General features: G+C 40.8%; 1 protein-coding gene and 1 long non-coding RNA gene across 4 annotated transcripts in view; one reads left to right on the top strand and one right to left on the bottom strand.

The window, feature by feature from the left end:
- The window catches only part of SLC30A8 (solute carrier family 30 member 8), a 248,915-nt gene that overhangs the window by 82,677 nt on the left and 148,616 nt on the right, over window positions 1-17,622 (bottom strand). The gene's annotated exons all lie outside the window — the stretch shown is intronic.
- The window catches only part of LOC107126522 (uncharacterized), a 560,621-nt gene that overhangs the window by 427,070 nt on the left and 115,929 nt on the right, over window positions 1-17,622 (top strand). For all 3 annotated transcript variants that reach the window (XR_012416604.1, XR_012416603.1, XR_010577462.2), the window contains one exon: window positions 789-884. This is a non-coding gene — a long non-coding RNA (uncharacterized lncRNA). The remainder of the gene's footprint in view (window positions 1-788; window positions 885-17,622) is intronic.

Raw genomic sequence — 17,622 nt, 5'->3', positions numbered from 1 at the left:
TGGATTTAAAAGGTGACTGGAACACTTCTTCCTGACCTCAGAGATGTGATGGATGTCTGGGAAGATTTTCTCAAGGGCTAGAAGTTAAGAACTTTGTTCCTACTGTTTATCTTTTTCCCTTTCGTATTCAAGCCACTTAACCATACTGAGCCTCAACGTTTTCATTTATAAAATGGAAATCAGTCTAACTTTTCTCTGGAGGACAGCTGTTGCCTGCCCATCACTATTTCCTCCTTTTCTGGTGACAACATCCTCCTTTTCTTCAAAGAATAATGCCTACCCCATTATAATGACTTTTACATGGGGCTGTCCCAACACGTGTTGCCTTCAAGGCTAGGTGCATGACACAGGCCTGGCCAATCCTTGTGTCCAATCCCTCTGGCCACTGTGATTGGTCCAGTTATGGGTATATGATGCACATCAATCCAGTAAAACTCAGCCTCGTGACTTTTACTGGAACCATCAGTCAAGACACCTTCTTTTTCTGTGGGGTTTCCAGGTTAGGAGAAGGAAGGTTAGAGCCCTGGGACGCCACCTCATGTGAAAAGCCTGCCAGAGAGCAAAATTAGCACAAAGGAAGGAAAGTATTCCAATAAAAGGGTGACACGGAAAACTGAAATGTGAATTTGTTAAATCCTCAAATAGCCAACAGCTTCTAGAACAAGATCATACAGTTAGGACCTCGATAACAATTCGACTGTGGAATAGATAAGAACATTTTAGATCCTGTGTTGCTCAACTCTGAAATGCTGCTCTGTGTTGTGAATATTGGTTTATTTTCTTTGTAGAGTGGAGTCATTAAGACTAGAGCTCCAGGCTTCTTCATTCAACCCCAAGGATTCCCAGCAACATGTGAAGTCCTCTATCTGTCACTAAGAAGCTATGTGAGTGAAGCAGGCTATATGCCTTGGTTTCAACATCTGTGAACAAGGTGTAATGACGGTTTCCTCATCTTTTTTTAGGATGGTTGTAAGAATCTGAGACAGTGAGAGGGAAAAGATTGTTTTCCATTCATTAGTTTGGGTTGAGCATTGGAGGCATCTCCTCACCTGCTAAACCAGCACTAGTAAGTCACATTTTGGAGCCATTTCTGTAAAGAGGTTCTGTACAAATAAAATTAGAAAAGTCTGCATTTAGCATATGAGAAATATTATGGCCATTGGTACATATCACTCTAAACACCATTCTGCTTATTCTTGTCATGTAGGGGTATTTGATTTTTAATCTATCCACTTAAATATTGGCTGCTTCTATAGACTTCCCAACCAGCAGTCCTTGTGCAGGCAAAACTCCCATTTAACTGAATAAAACTACTGAACATCAAATATTGTTAGGAAGAGTTTGATATTGTATTTATCCTGCTGATAATTATCTTACATGTTTTAACTACCCCTAGTAGTGCCCCAAGGTTGGTTAAAGGAAAAATGTAATTTACTCATAGAAATAAAATATTGTACAAGTATCAAATGATACTGATAAATATTAAACAATAAACTTGCCTAGAATGCTTTCCCTAAAAAATTGGGGACCTTATACTTCACTAATTATATATTGCAAAACAAGCTGGTTTATAACAGAATGATAAAGGTGATTCGAATGAAAGAGAGGCCATTTGGATTGATTCAGTTTTGCTATATTTATTATAATTTACAATACTTTGCCATAAAAATAAAACAATTACCCAAATTATTTTATTGTCTTTATATTGTGGTTATACAAATAACCACAATTATTTGTGGTTATTGTCTTTATATTGTGGTTGATTTTATAATGGCTGACCTTTATCCCATAGATTTTTCAGTGTTAGTTATTACTGTTTTTTACCTGAGAGATCTGGGGGAGTTGTGTTTTTGGCTCAAATATCCAATCTAAATTTGGTTCTCTTACAGCAATGGGTGGATGACTCACCTCTCATAGGAATGATAGAACTTGGATCATGTTGGCAATCACAGGTAGTAGATTGGATGTCTGGCCCCAAATAATAAGCTCTTCACCAAGAGATAGTATCGTCTCCTTCCCTTAAATAACAATCCTCATTTCTAGCTGGTATAAGAATTTCATCTTCAATAATTGATCAGTGTGACAGAAAATCTGTTGTTGGCAAAGCATGTTTAAAATTATATTACTTAATCTTTCTCATCTCAGAGACACTTTCCATCTGCTCCTCAAATCCAATGCCCATTGCAAGGCACAGGTCCATTTTATGCAGCAACTGATTGCCATTATTTTTAAATTTTCCTTTATCTAAAAAGAGCAGAAGCAAACTTTGAGTGCTTCATGGGCTATATTTAATACTTTGATATTATATTAAATGCAGAGTCAATATGACATCCTGTTATTGGTATAGTGCAAAATATTTTCAAGCTTATTTCAGTAAGAACAGTATCCTGACAAAGGCACGCTGTCAATATAAATGCGTCTATTTTACACATTGGAAATGAACAAAGGAAGTTCACTAGTATAAGAAAATAGATCAATGGTCCTGTGAGAAACTCTTATGATGCTCTTCTCACTCTGTTTTTGTCAGTTAGAGATTTATCGAGAAAGGTGCTACGGCAAAAATTGCATCATGTGGGCCAAGTGACATTTTTCTCCAAAGAAAATACTGATGACTCAGTGCTACGCAGACAGAATGGTTTTCCTTCCCCAATAAAGCATATGGGGATCAGGCAGAGATAACATCCCTTTGGCATCACTGCAGAGGTGATAGGTGTGTCATAAGCCAACCAGCTACTGAAAGAAAATGCCAGATCATTCTGCCATGGAGCAGGCAAGATGCAATCATTCTGAAACCATGTGCAAAGCTGAGTTCTATTTTTAGAGGCATTTGTTAATTAGAGTCAAAGTGGGCTAGGGATTCCAGGTGGAAAATCAAATGGTCTAATTAGATGGGGACATAGAACAGGGTAGGGAAATAAACACTGAATTGACAGGCAGCCAATCCAAGTTCTGGGTCCTGCACCACTGCCAACAAGCTCTAATCCTCAGCAGTTCATTTGACCTCTGAGTCCTCATCCACAAAAGAAAAACATCTCTAAAATCTTCTCTTGCTCGAAGTTCCTTCTTACTCTAACAATCTCTGAAACAATAATCAAAATCTAATTTATCCCTGTGTCTTAGTAAAAGAAACTCAGTAATTTATTAGGTTGGTGCAAACATAATTGTGGTTTCTGCCATCACTTTTAATGATAAAAACCACAATGAGTTTTGCACCACAATTGCATACAGGAAATTATATTTCCCAATACAGTAGTGTCATTTAGACATTTAAATGTAAATCTAAATTAATTATAATTAAATGAAAATAAAAATCTACTTCCGCAGTCATACTAAGTATACTCCTAGTGTTCGATAACCACATGTGGCTAGTGGCTACTATTAAGTAATGCAGATTATAAACTTCCTTTATCCCAGAAAGCACTAATTTATAAAACCATTTTCCTCTCCCTAGAGCGTGGTGGCCTTCTGCAAATGTTTGTGGAATGAATAAGTAAGAGAATGAGAGATTAATAAAGCCAATACTAATACCAGTCCAACGAAGAGCTGCAACTGAAAAAAATCTGACAAAGTATGATGTATATTTAAAATGAAAAGAAACTTTATTCTATTCTTCATGAAGTTAGACTTGGATAGCTATGTATAGCTCTGCTTTCTGCAATTTAGGAGAAATAATCTGGAAATGGAGAAGAAATAGGGACAAGCACCTGTAACGTGCAGTTTTATGTGTCAACTTGGGTAGGCCATAATACCCAGTTATTTAGTCAAACACTAATCTAGGTGCTGCTGTGAAGGCATTTTGTAGACGTGTTTAACATCTAAAATAAGCTCACATTAAATAAGAGATTATCCTCAATAATGTGGGTAGGCCTCACTGAATCAATTGGAAGTCCTGAGAGCAAAAACAGGTTTGCCACGGAAGAAGAAATTTGACCTCAAAACTGCAACATAAAAATCCTGACTAAGCTTCCAGCCTGCTGACTTGCCCTACAAATTTCAGATGTATCAGGCCCCAACCATACGAACCAATTTCTTAAAATAAATCATATATGCATATTCATTTATACACTCATATAAAGAACACATATATGTGTACATATATGTATGTGTATGTGTGTGTAAGTTCTATTGGTTTTGTTTCTCTTGAGAGCCCTCGCTGATAGAGATTTTAGTACAAAGTAGTAGGGTGCTATTGTGTAAAAAAATAAATAAATAAATAAAAATATGGAAGTGGCTTTGGAACTGAATAATGGATAGAGGCTGGAAGAGTTTTTAGGTGCATGATAGGAAAATCTTAGATTGCTTTGAAGAGATTCTAACAGAAATGTCAGAAGTGTTTGAACCAGAGCAACGCCATCTTTAATAGGGGCTGGGTAAAATGAGGCTGAGACCTACTGGGCTGCATTCCCAGGAGGTTAGATATTCTAAGTCACAGAATGAGATAGGGAGGTTGGCACAAGATACAGGTGACAAAGGCCTTGCTGATGAAACAGCTTCCAGTAAAGAAGCTGACCAAAACCCACCAAAACCAAGATGGTGACAAAACTGACCTCTGGTTGTCCTCACTGCTCATTATATGCTAATTATACTATATTAGCATGCTAAAAGACACCCTCACCAGTGCCATGACAATTAACAGACGCCATGACAACATCAGGAAGTTACCCTATACGCCTAGAAGGGGAAGGAACTCCCAGTTCCAGGAATTGCCCACCCCTTTCCCAGAAAACTCATGAGGAATCCACACATTGTTTAGCATATAATCAAGATATAACCATAAAAATAGCCAACCAACAGTTCTCTGGGCTGCTCTGCCAATGAAGTAGCCATTCTTTATTCCTTTACTTTCTTAATAAACTTGCTTTCACTTTATCCTATGGATTTGCCTCAAATTCTTTCTTGCATGAGATCCAAGAACCTTCTCTTGGGGTCTGGATCAGGACCCCTTTTCGGTAACAGAGATATGGATATTGAAGGCAATTCTGATGGGATCTCAGAAACAAGTAAAGAGGGAGGATTATAGGGAAATTTCTGTTGTTTTAGAGAATACCTATTGTCATGAACAGAATGTTGCTAGAAATATGAACATTAAAGATGCTTTGGTGAGGCCTCAGATGGAAATGAGGGACATGCTACTGAAAACTGGAGGAAAGGCAATCCTTGTTAGAAAGTAGAATAAACGTGGCTGAATTGTAGTCTGTTGTTGGGTGGAGAGCAGAACCTGTGAGCAATAAACTTGGATATTTAACTGAGGTTCCTAAGCAGAGTATGGCCTGGTTTCTCCTAGAAGCCTATAATAAAATGTGAAAGGAAAGAAATAGAGAAAGAAACTGTTGAGCAAAAAACAAACCAGAACCAGATGATTTAGAAAATTCTCAGCCTAGTCACATTGCAATAATATGAGAAAGCAAATTCTAGAAGAGAAACTCAAGTTGGGGTCTAGTTGGACACTCTTTTGCTGAAGAGATTAGGCATATGACTTATGCATTCAATCAGCCATGTCAGCAAAGGCCAGGAATAGGTTATCCAGAAGAAATGTGTGGAGAAACTTTTTGTCTAATGGCGTGATCCCCATGATGTCCACAGAAGACTGTTAAGGGTTTTGAGAATGTTATACATGATGTCCACAGAAGACTATTAAGGGTTTTGAGAATGTTATATGACTAACAGCTGTAGCTTGGACTAAACAGGACAGAGATGGGATGAAGTGAAAGAAAGCTGTTGGACTTATGGGATTCTACAGGCAGGAAACAGGCTGATAGAGCAACTCAGTTGAAAAAGTATGTTACCCTTGGCTGGGCGCAGTGGCTCACACCTGTAATTCTTGCACTTTGGGAGGCCGAGGCTGATGGATTGCTTGAAGCCAGGAGTTCGAGACCAGTCTGGCCAACGTGGCAAAACCCGTCTCTACGAAAAATGCAAAAACTTAGCCCAGCACGGGGGTTCACGCCTGTAGTACCAGCTACTCAGGAAGGTGAGGCAAGAGGACAGATTGAACCTGGGAGGTGAAGGTTACAGTGAGCCAAGATCACATCACTGCACTCCAGTCTGGGCAACAGAGTGAGACCCTTTCTCAAACAAACAAACAAAAGTATGTTACCCTTAAAGCAAAAAGAAAGATGACTCAGAGGGCAGTGAGGGTAGAGTGACAGGCTGAAAGGACAGCACTACCACTCATGTGGGCCAAGAAGAGAGGGCAGATGCCTCAGGCTCTCTGAGCATCAAGCCACAGAGAATTATTCTCAGTCCTTGAAATTCTACTTGTCTTGCTGGGTTGCAAACTTGCTTGGGACTCATCACCCCTTTCTTTCCTCCCAATTTCTCACTTTTAGAATGAAAATTTTCTACCCTGTGGCTGTCCCATCATTGTATTCTAGACATAGATAATGTGTTGTCTAGTTTGGCAGGAGCACTAATAGAGAGGAATTTTACTTCAGGATGGACCCTACCCAGAGTCTCACCCATACCTGATTTAAATGATTTAGAAGAGGAGATTTTGGACTTTTCAAGTTAATTACATATAATAAGATTTTGGACTTTCAGTTGACGCTGGAATGACTCAAGACTTTTGGGGATGTTAGGATGGAGGGAATGTATTTTGCATGTAGGAAAGACATGAACTTTTGGGGCCTAGAGAGTAGACTACACTGAGTTGAGTGGTGTCTCCCCAAAATTCTTGTCCACTTGGAATCTGGAACTGTTTCCTATTTGGAAACAAGGTCTTTGAATCTGTAATCAAGTTAAGATGCATCATGTACTGTATTGGGATGAGCTCTAAGTCTAACGATTGGTGTGCTTATGAGAAAAGAGAAATTTGGATACAGAAACACACAGGTACCCATGGAAGAAGGCCATGCAAAGATGAAGAATAAATTGGGATTACGCTGCCAAAGCCAAAGGAATGCCAACGATTGCCAGAAACTAGAAGCAGCAAAGAAAAAGTCTTCCCTAGAGCCTTTGGAGTGAGCATGTCTCTGTTGATGGCTTGACTTCAGACTTCTAGAGTCCAGAACTGGGATAGACTAGATTTCTGTTTATTTGGACTGCCCAGTTTGTAGTGATTTATTATGGCAACCCTGTAAACTAATACGGCACTCAAGGTAACCAGGGCAATGAGAGATAAAATGCTAAATAAAACCTGACTAGCAACATTCGATCTTTTTAAAGTCAGAAAGATGAATGGTAACTAATAAAAGAATTATGTAATATAAATTTATGGAATAATAATTTAGGCAACTCATTCATTTAATTTAAAAGACATCTCTTAGATCATGAAATAGGTATATTTAAGACAAATGAATTGAAGCAGAGAACCACTTCATACCACTAATACTAAACTTATGGAAAACTTTGTATCCAAAGGAAGCACAAGCTAAAATTCAAGTACATTGAAGGGGTTTACATGAATTTATTGGAGACAGATTTTCTATAAAGATTAGAAGAGTATTTTTAAAAACATCAATATGATTTTTTACAAAATCGAACAAATTGGAATCCAGCCTGAAATCCCACAGCTCAACAGTGACATACCACCTGGGTAGAACTTCGTATAGGAAGTCTGCATTCTCAGATACTGTATGTATTAGTCAGGGTTCTCTAGAGGGACAGAACTAATAGGATAGATGGATATATAAAGGGGAGTTTATTAAGGCATATTGACTCACATGATCATAAGGTGTGGTCCCACAATAGGCTTCCTGCAAGCTGAAAAGCAAGAAAGTCAGTCCGAATCCCAAAGCTGAAGAACTTGGAGTCCGATGTTCAAGGGTACAAAGCATCTAGCAGGGGAGAAAGATGTAGGCCAGAAGACTAAACCAGTCTAGTCTTTCCATGTTCTTCTGCTTGCTTTTATTCTGGTCACACTGGCAGCTGATTAGATGGTGCCCACCCAGATTGAGGGTGGGTCTGCCTTTCCCAGTCCACTGACTCAAATGTTAATCTCCTTTGGCGACACACTCACAGATACACCCAGCTACAATACTTTGCTCCCTTCAATCTAATCAAGTTGACAAGCACTATTAACCATCACACCATATATCCAAATAAAGGGAAATGTTCTTTTCAAATACTATTACTCTAAAATTGAATTTTTCCAGTGTCTTCAGTGGCTGATCATAGGCAGTATGTAAATACATCTGAGCCAATCTGAGTTAAATAGGTCTCCTGACTACGGGGCTTTACTATTGGACTTAAATATGCTTATGTACACTGAGACACTCTTAAGAGGGAGATGGTGTGTCCAACAACTCCAAAATTATTTATCCAATTAATCCCTTTTAATTGAGCACATTTTTGATGTGCAAGATAAAAATTCAGATATGAGGCCCTGGAAAGATGCACTTCTCTTTACTGGGAGGTCTCCACCAAAGTCAGTAAACACTTTACCTTATCCTTCTGTCCTGGGGGCCATATGGGTTCATAGGTAGGGGAAGGGATAGAATAATATTTTTAATTGAAAAGAGAGCATAATACAGATTCTAAGATGAAAACTTTTCTGGTAGTTTCTATCATTCATTCATCATCCATCGATTTACTCTTTGACTTGCCATTCTCCTAAATCCTATACATAGAGAATTACATTTGAACTTGTTTATACTCCAAAATAGTGGTATGTTTAGTTCTAGTAAAGGACACTACAGAGCACAATAGAGACATTAAGAAGGGTTCAGAGAAGAGTTACATTCATGGATTAGGAGACTGGAAAATGGCAGCTCTGGGTAACAATTTTATGAAATTAAAATAATTATTCCAGTTGGAGAAACAAGGAAAAAAAGCCTAAATGAGTATAGGTTTCTTCAACCATTCCCTGAACAAACATTGATAGTATCTACTCTAAACAGGCAGTGAGCTATCAGTGAGCTAGATCTTAGAGATTGAACTGAAGTCTGAAGCAGAGGAAATGAACTTAACAATTATAAGAGCAGAAGAAACGTTATTCCAGGAGACCCTGTTCTGCTCATTGTAGAAGGCCTGAAAGTGCCTCCAGTAGCCAAACCGGCCTCTTGTTTCCAGCACAAACCAGTATTCCATTGCCTGCTCTAAGAGCACCCATGCATGCCCTGTGGTACAGCGAGGGAAAGCATGGGACACACAGTCAGAGGGCAGGCTTGTGTTGGGGGCTCAGAGCCTCAAAGAGGAGCTATGGAAGAAAGTGGTTATGTTCTTACAGATTAAGATTTGAATACCTCCCCCAAGATGCTCAAAATATCTTTATAGAGAAAGTATCAGACAATTAAAAGCGCATGGTTCAAATGTATCTTTTCCACTGTGAGACTGCTCAAGCTACTCAACAACTTACATCCTTTTTTCCTTATCTATTAACTGGTGACCGTAATACCCATCCACTAACATTTTTGTAAATATTAAATGATATACATGTAAAGAATTTAATGAAATATATAAAAATCTGTATGGCATCTGAGATAGAGTAGGCAAATAGTAGATAATTGCTATTATTTTGTATTTATACAAAATGGTTGTCAATATGGGGTTTGAGGTAGGGGAAGGGATGGAGGGTACAGTGCATTTTTACAGATGTGGTACCTTTAGACTATCTGGCTCACCTCTTGTTCCCATTACTTTATAGTACTGTGACAGAAAGTCATTTAACCTTTAAACCTCACTTCCCTAATCTGTAAAATGGATACATAACAATAGTACCTAACTCATAGGGTTGTAGTCAAGATTAAATGAAATACAGTATGTAAAGCACTTAGTTCAATGTATGGCTCCAAAACAAATAATAAATGCCATCTCATTTAATGGTGCAGTACTCAGAGTTTATTTTATCAATAAACCCTTCCATCAGTTAGTGTTTATTGTCCGAAAAGAGACTGATGATGTTTAGTGAGCAGGAATCTTATTTATAATTATTTAGGTAAAAGCCCATCCATTGAATACTCTGTAAGCTGGTGGCTCTCCTAAAGGCTCCTGTCCATTTTTGCCCTACAGCTTTCTTTAAGATACCCTAAGTGACGGCTTGTGGTCACCAGATTATTTTCTTTCTTTTGGTTGACCTTTGCTAGACTTCAGATGAGAAACTGCTACCTCTAGATCTCCCATCGTATAAGCTAAACTATATTTTCTCTAACTAAAATGTCTATTTCTTATTAAGTAAAGCAACATTAAGACTGGAGGGCTTGGGTTGTGGAGTGAGACATGGTGTGATATTTGTCAAGTTGCTAACTACTCCCAGCCTCAATTTAAAACAAGGGAAGGTGACATTGTAGCTGAGACATGAGACCTGAATAACAATGAGAAGTCAGTCATGAGACCTTGAGTGGGACGGAGAAAAGGTGTGCAATGACAAATCTAGACATAAGAAACAGCAGGTGCAAATACCCTCAGGACAGAACAAAGATTGTTCACTAAAAAGTGTGTGAGAGAGAGAATGGTTTGGCTGTAGGCATTCCACAGCTGAAAGTTTATGAGGAAAGATACGTATCTTATACTTTATATTAAGCTGCTCCTACTTCTAGCATGCTGACTTAATTGGCTGATAAATTGATTCCCTCTCTGCTAGAATTCATCCCTGAGTTTAACCTATTTTCTTATATTCTTAACCATATGCAATCATTTTCCACTAAACCTCTGTGTACCCAAGTAATTTCACTCCCCACTTTGTATCTCTGGTTTCTAGCATTGTAACAGAAAACTATCATGACGGCCCCTCAAAAGCATTATATTTTATTACCTTTTTCCCCAGCAGCTAATTATCCACCCCATTCACTGCTCTGCTGAACTTCCTCCAATTCGTCTCTATCTTTTTGCTGCTGAGCTAACAAAATAGAATAGCCTTTTCTCTAAGAACAGTATTACCAAAAAACAGAGGGACAATCTCCCCTGAGTGCTTTACTTGGCATTCCTTTGTGCCCCATCCCAAACAGTCTGTTTATTTTCTGTTACCTGATCCCATCGCAAAATCATATCTGCTCTTCTGCCCACTATTCCTATGCCATTCTTGCAGCCAGCTTTCTAGGATTTGTCTTTCTCACTTAGTGTCTGTTTCTGATATTCTCTCCCCAAGTGGCGGTACACTTTTTTGAGATGAATCTCAATTTCAACTCTACCTATACTTTCAGTAATTTTATGTCTGAAAGCGTTTCTCAATTATTTCTGTATTCAGCAATGTTTTAGGGAAGCCAACCAACTACATCCACCCAATCCTAAATGAATAGAATCAGAAATTCTTAACTGTGATGTTCCTAGAGCAAAAATCCAGTAGAAAGGCAGCTTTTCCCAAGAAGGGGTGAAGGCCAGAGGCAGATCATATTAAGATAAACGAGACTCTAAATGTGTTGGTTTATGGGCCTGGAGGCCTGGATTTAGGTTGTGACTCTACATTTCATGTGTCCTTGAGACAGCCATTTCTCCACTCTGGTGCTCATTTTTATCTTCTATAAAACAAGGACTGAAACTATTCATGGTCTTCAAACCTTTTTTTTTTTTTTTTTTTTTTTTTAGCACTGGAAGTTTTCTTAACACACACGTATATGTAGCTCCAGTTGAATTTATTGGGCAAAAGTGACACTTTTGGAATTTGGAATTGAGGACTACTCAGTCCATCCATCTGCTGATCCCCTGGATAGTCTTCCATGGGTCCCTGGGAACCCTCAAAATACAATTTATAAACTCTTGGACTGGATGGCTCTGTAAGCCCCTTTCCACTCTCTGGATCTGTAAGTATTAGGTGGTAGCTGGGAAAAAGAATTGTGCATAAATGAATACAAGGGAGAAATTAAAAGAAAGAGGAGAGAAGAGGCAAACTAGCATGAGTTGAGTGTCTATTATGTCCAGGCATCGAGAGCGGGTCACAGGCCTTCACCAACAGCAGATTCATGTGTATTCCCAACAGAAGTGCGTATCATCAGCATGTATCTCTATGTACAGATAAACCAAACATTTCTGACATGAAACCAGAATTGTATCTTAAATATAATTAAGTATTCATATATTCTTTTATTACAATAGGCCATCCATCCTTCCCCAGAGAGCATTACTGAGCATTCAGTGTCAACGTAGCATATTCAGTAGCAGTTTATCCCAGACACACATCCGTGGAGAGGAGGGAGCTACACGCTTTCCTGATCATCTGGTTTCATATGAAGACAAAGGTTAAAGTAGGACAGACGAGTGATACTCTACCAAAGATTGTGAGTACAGCATTCTTAACATTCCTATTCTTCCACTAAGAGCAGGCAAAGGCAGGTGAGTTTGCTGATTTGTACTGATTGATCAGAATGCATGTTCTTGGCCGTATATGTATGATACACTATTGAAATAACCGGAGAAACCCTCATCCTACCAAGCATGTATTCATAGAAAAATGAGATGACCGTTAGCTTAAATTCTGCTTTCTCAGGGAGGTCTTGATTGACTAAATGCTCGAATTTTAAATTAGCTCTTCCTGTTTTTCCCTCTTTTTCTACCCTGTTACTTAGCTTCACAGAACGTGTGTGTGTGTATATATATATGCACACACACATATAAACGTATATATACACATATGCTTATGTATGTGTATATATGTATATATATGTGCATATATGTGTATATATGTGTGTACATATATACATACATACACACACACACACACACACACACACATATATATATATATTTTTGAGATGGAGTCTTGCTTTGTCACCCAGGCTGGAGTGCAGTGGTGCCATCTCGGCTCACTGCAAGCTCCGCCCCCGAGTTCACACCATTCTCCTGCCTCAGCCTCCTGAGTAGCTGTGACTACAGATGCCTGCCACCATGCCTGGCTAATTTTTTGTATTTTTAGCAGAGACGGGGTTTCACCGTGTTAGCCAGGATGGTCTCAATCTCTTGACCTCATGATCTGCCCACCTCGGCCTCGCAAAGTGCTGGGATTACAGGCGTGAGCCACCGCACCTGGCCCGGAACTTATACAATTTTTAAATTATATGTTTATAGATTTAATATCTCTCTCTTCCAGCCTGCATGTTCCATGAAGGCAAAAATGGGATGACTCTATTCATTTATTTTCTGCCTCCCCACTAGAGTATAAGCTTCTTAAAGATAGGGGCTATGGTCATTATTCTTAGCATCTCCAGCTCCAGTGGCAGTAATAAGACAAAGAGTGCCAGATGGCCCAGTGCTCCATGACTTTTTGTGTGAGTGGGAGGTGGGGAGAGGTGAAGGCTTCAAGGACAAGTAGAACTTGGAGTTAAAATGTTGCTAAGAAAAATCTGACAGTGGTCACATGACAATATGTCATTTCCTCACTCTGCTCCATCTTTGCAGGTAGTTCCCACTCTTCCTAAGAGTGATGACTCTTCCCTTAAGAGTGATGACTCTTCCCTTATAATAATATTATTAATAATGATGAGGGTTTAAATTGGTGTTTATTATCTATTTGTGAAATATTAGGTGTCAATTATCCTAAGCATTCAAACTATTAATTTAATAACTTGTGTGTGTGCTCCCAGGAGGCCAGAACAGTATCTGAGTCTGATTTGCAAACGTAGAATAGAAGATTTCCTTGACCCAAATGTTAGATGTACCTTAAATCAAAGGCAGACTCAAGTCATTACAGCATCTACTTTCTTCAAGCTCACGTAGAACCAATTGGGTTCCATTTACCAAGCAAGGCAGGCATGTGAAATGTGGAACAGCAAGTGAACTTCATGCTTCACTGCAACTTCAATCATTTGGAAGCAAATATCTAGACATTTTGTAAGAATTGTTCATCTAAGCTCAGCAGGAACAAGTGCCTCTATTGATTAGCAATGTTTACCACATACATGGATGAGGAGTAGCAGGGGTCACTCAATGTACTCATCAAACCTAGCCCTTCTGCAGAGAAAATAAGTTCTCCTTCTTAATAATACACCTGGAAAGAGCAAAGTTCAAACCCCATCAGTGTATAAGACAGACTATAACATCAAGACAGTCTTTCTCCTTTCCAGAATTCCTGGCCAGAAATACAGCCACAAGAGCTGGTGTGAGAGAAAGATGATGAAAAGGTGAGCCCAAGAATCAAGAATGTGTAAATGAAGAGTTGACAGCTGTTGCTCTCTCAACAACAGCTCAGTGCTTCAGCCCATCATACTCTCAGGAAAAATTTCCCTGAACTCTTACCCAAACTGGGTCTGACTTCCTGTTCTGTGATATCACAGGTCTTTATACATTTACTCCATAACACTAAGAACAGTTTGTAATTATATAAGTTTATGACCAGCTGAAAAACATGTGCCTCCAACTAAACTCTAGGCTGAACTCCACAAAGGCTGAAACTATCTGTTTTGCATTGTTCACAGCCAGTTCCCACCTCACTGCCTAGCAAGTAGAAGCCCTCAATAAATACTGCTTACCTGACTAAAGGAATGAACAAGGCAATGGATTTTGGGGAAGCTTTATCGGGAGGCTTTGACCATCTCCCTATTCCAAAAGATATCATTTGTACAAGGTTGTTGCTGCTTTTTGTTTAATTCACTTTGTGATTAACTCAGTTTGGGAGATGAGCAAAGCAGAATGAATGACAACTTTGTCAAGAAAGTCCCATTTTAAGAAAAAAAGATCATTTTGGCAATTTAAAGTATTTTTTTTTGCAAAAAAAAAACCCTGTCAAGTTTAGTTCCTAGTGTTACTAAAAGTAACAGTAACTACTAACACTAGTTACTAACTAGTAACATGTTACTGTTATAACTAACTAGTAATACTAGTGAATAAAACCAACTAGTAACGATGACAGCAGTGGCCCATCTAGAGCAGCTGCTGCTATGACACCAGCTACAGTGGGGAAGGTGCAGCCAGGGCTGTGTGCTACACAGAGCTAATGGGGGCTGGGAGCAGGCAGGAGCCCCGCCCTTCCTGGCGCAGCTGCAGCCACCTAAGCCATGGCTGAGGACCTGGGCATCTCTGCACTCTTAGGGGCCTGGGAAGACCCCGCCTACCCCCAAGGCCCGGAGATATCTGCTCCCGCTGCCTGGCATGTTCCTGGCATCAGCTCCAATCTTGGAGCAAGGTTGGGGCCACACCCAGGTGCTGTCACAGCCTAGCCAGGTGTGCACACACTCAGGGCAGCACTGCCATGCCAGCCCCCTGCCACCTAGACTCCCTGTGAATTTGGGTCCCAACAAGCATGGGAAGGAGGCTGTGGGCAGTTCAGCTCTCGCCTGCAGGTGCCCCATGGCATGAACAACCTGGACACCATGAATGGCAACAGGAGGCAGACGGGCTTCTGGGTGGAAAGGGACAGGTCCCAGGTGAAGCCCCACCTTCAAGCCAGGGAGGGCCTGAAGGCTGGGGGCCAAGGCTGCTGGTCCCACGAATGGGAGTGGGAACTTGTGGTGCTTTTTCCAGGCCCACCCATGGCCACTCATGGACCAACTGGCACACACTTCTTCCCCTCTGAGGCCCATAAAAGCTCCAAACTCAGCAAGACTCAAACAGACGATGAGACAAGCATCTGCAAAGAGGAGCTACCCACACCAGGGTCTCCTCTCTGCTGAGAGCTGGACACTCATCAGGACACCCTGCCTGCAGAGAGGAGCTGCCCATTCCAGGGTCCCCCCTCTGCTGAGGGCTGGCCACTCATCAGGACACCCTGATTGCAGAAAGGAGCTACCCACTGCGGGTCTCCTCTGAGCTGTTCTCCTCTGAGCTGCTGCTCAATAAAACTCCTCTTCACCTTGCTCACCCTCCACTTGTCTGCCTACTTCATTCTTCCTGGACACAGGACAAGAACTTGGAACCTGCCAAATGGCAGGGCTAAAAGAGCTGTAACACAAACAGGGCTGAAACACGCCCCTTGCTCACCATTTTGGCGATGCCAAGAAGGAGAGGAGAGAGAAGATGAGAAGAGCTGTGGCCCTTCGGGGAGCCCAAACCTAGGGGCTCCCTGAGCCAGGGGTATGACACCCTCTTTGTGGCTCTGCACCTCTTGGCATATCCAACCTTCCAGGCATCACCACATTCCCCAGTGCCAGCTGTGGAAGCTGCTTGCAAGATGCTTGGTCCAGTCAAAGCCTCACAGGGAGCCAGCACCCATGCTGGTGCCTGGAGCTGCCCAACCTGCCCCAGTTGGTGTGCCTGCCTGTGCACAGTGGCTGGACCATCCCATGCTCACTCACATACTCCTTGCCACTCCACACCTGGTTTACCCTTGGCAGTCATGGGATTCAAGTCAGAGCATGAGCCAAGCACAGCCTGCCAGGCCAAGTTGGCAGAATGAGTCCAGAGGGCCCAGACAAAACTCAGGCAAAGGCACCACTGGCCACAGAGGTTTCTGGCTGGTGAAGCAACACCCCAAGAATTCCATGACAGTAACTCGGGTTAGTAGTGTTACTAATGAGTTAGTGTTACTAAATAGCGTTACTAGTGAGTTTTATTCACTTGTAACACTAGTAGAAAAACAGTTGAGTGAATAATAAAAATAGGCCCTCACTAGCAATGACCAGGCCTCAAAAGGGTATAAACCAATATAAGCTCCCACATCTGATGAAGCAACTTTGGTGTGAAGAGGGGCAGGGGGCTAAGGACCACTGAGGAGAAATGGAAGAGAAATACTTAGAAGAACCAACCCATTAAGGTGAATGTGTACCCATTCTTATTAAGTCTTGTCTTGTCTTGGCTTAAGTAAGATAAGACTTAATAAGAATGAGTACACATTCACCTTACTTGGTTGAAGTTTCAAAGCCCATCTCAACTCCTTGGACTTTCTTTTTTTAAAAGTTGCTGAAGTTGTGGGTCCAGAAGGTGTCAAGTCATGGTCTAAGAGGAGTCACAGACATGGTTATCAGCAGCTACTTTCATTCTAAGAGAAGGATACCTGGGCCGTGAGAGTATCTTACCTCATGGCCAGGAGTGGAAGATTAGGGAGGAGAGGAGGCTGTCCACTAAACTCAAGAAAGAAAGATCCTGTTCTTTTTTAAGACCTTAATATTAAGGGCTAAATTCTATCAGCCCCTGGTAAGGACAGACTAGGAAGTAGTGAGACAGGCTAGTAGTAGTCCACATCTTAGATCCTTTAGCTGATACCGGGGATATCTGACATTCCTCCCAAATGAATACAAGCTATCCTATGAGCAGAGAAGAACCCAGAGTAAGTCATGCAGCCTGTGAAAGACTCTGATTGCTCAGGTAAGTTGACTCACTCCAGTCGCAAGCAAGGAGGCACAGCACAGCTTTCACCTGCACAAAATGGAGGTTTGCTCAGGCAGCATCCTTGGGAGCCTTATCTCAGTGTCTCCCTGGACCAAACAAGATGAGACGCCTCCCCAGCTTGTATCAGGGTCTCACTATAAGGGCACTGGCCTGTGCCTCCCCAGCTCTGCTTCTTACATTCTACTTTGTAGTCTCAGCTGGCCTTCTCTACCTATCTCTTTAGGTATCTCTCTATCTCTTTAAGTCTAGGTACTAGTGGGCACTCAGGAAATCTTTGTTGAATCAATGTTCACATCATTAGTCTAGTAATCATGGCTAGCTAAAAATTTTTCCAGGCCCAGTGCAAAATGAAAATTTGGAATCTCTCCTTCAAAAGACAGGAACAAGAGGGCTGTTAAAGGCACTAAGATCCAAAGGGATTTTTTTTTCCTTCTATGTTTTCTCTCTTAACTCGTGATAGTGTTTTTTAATTTGCTGTTTAATTTGTTGTAA

Source organism: Macaca fascicularis, chromosome 8 (genome assembly GCF_037993035.2).
Source record: "Macaca fascicularis isolate 582-1 chromosome 8, T2T-MFA8v1.1".
NCBI classification, from domain to species: domain Eukaryota; kingdom Metazoa; phylum Chordata; class Mammalia; order Primates; family Cercopithecidae; genus Macaca; species Macaca fascicularis.
Note: the sequence above shows the minus strand (reverse complement) of the source record. Positions and strands in the feature narration are given on the sequence as shown.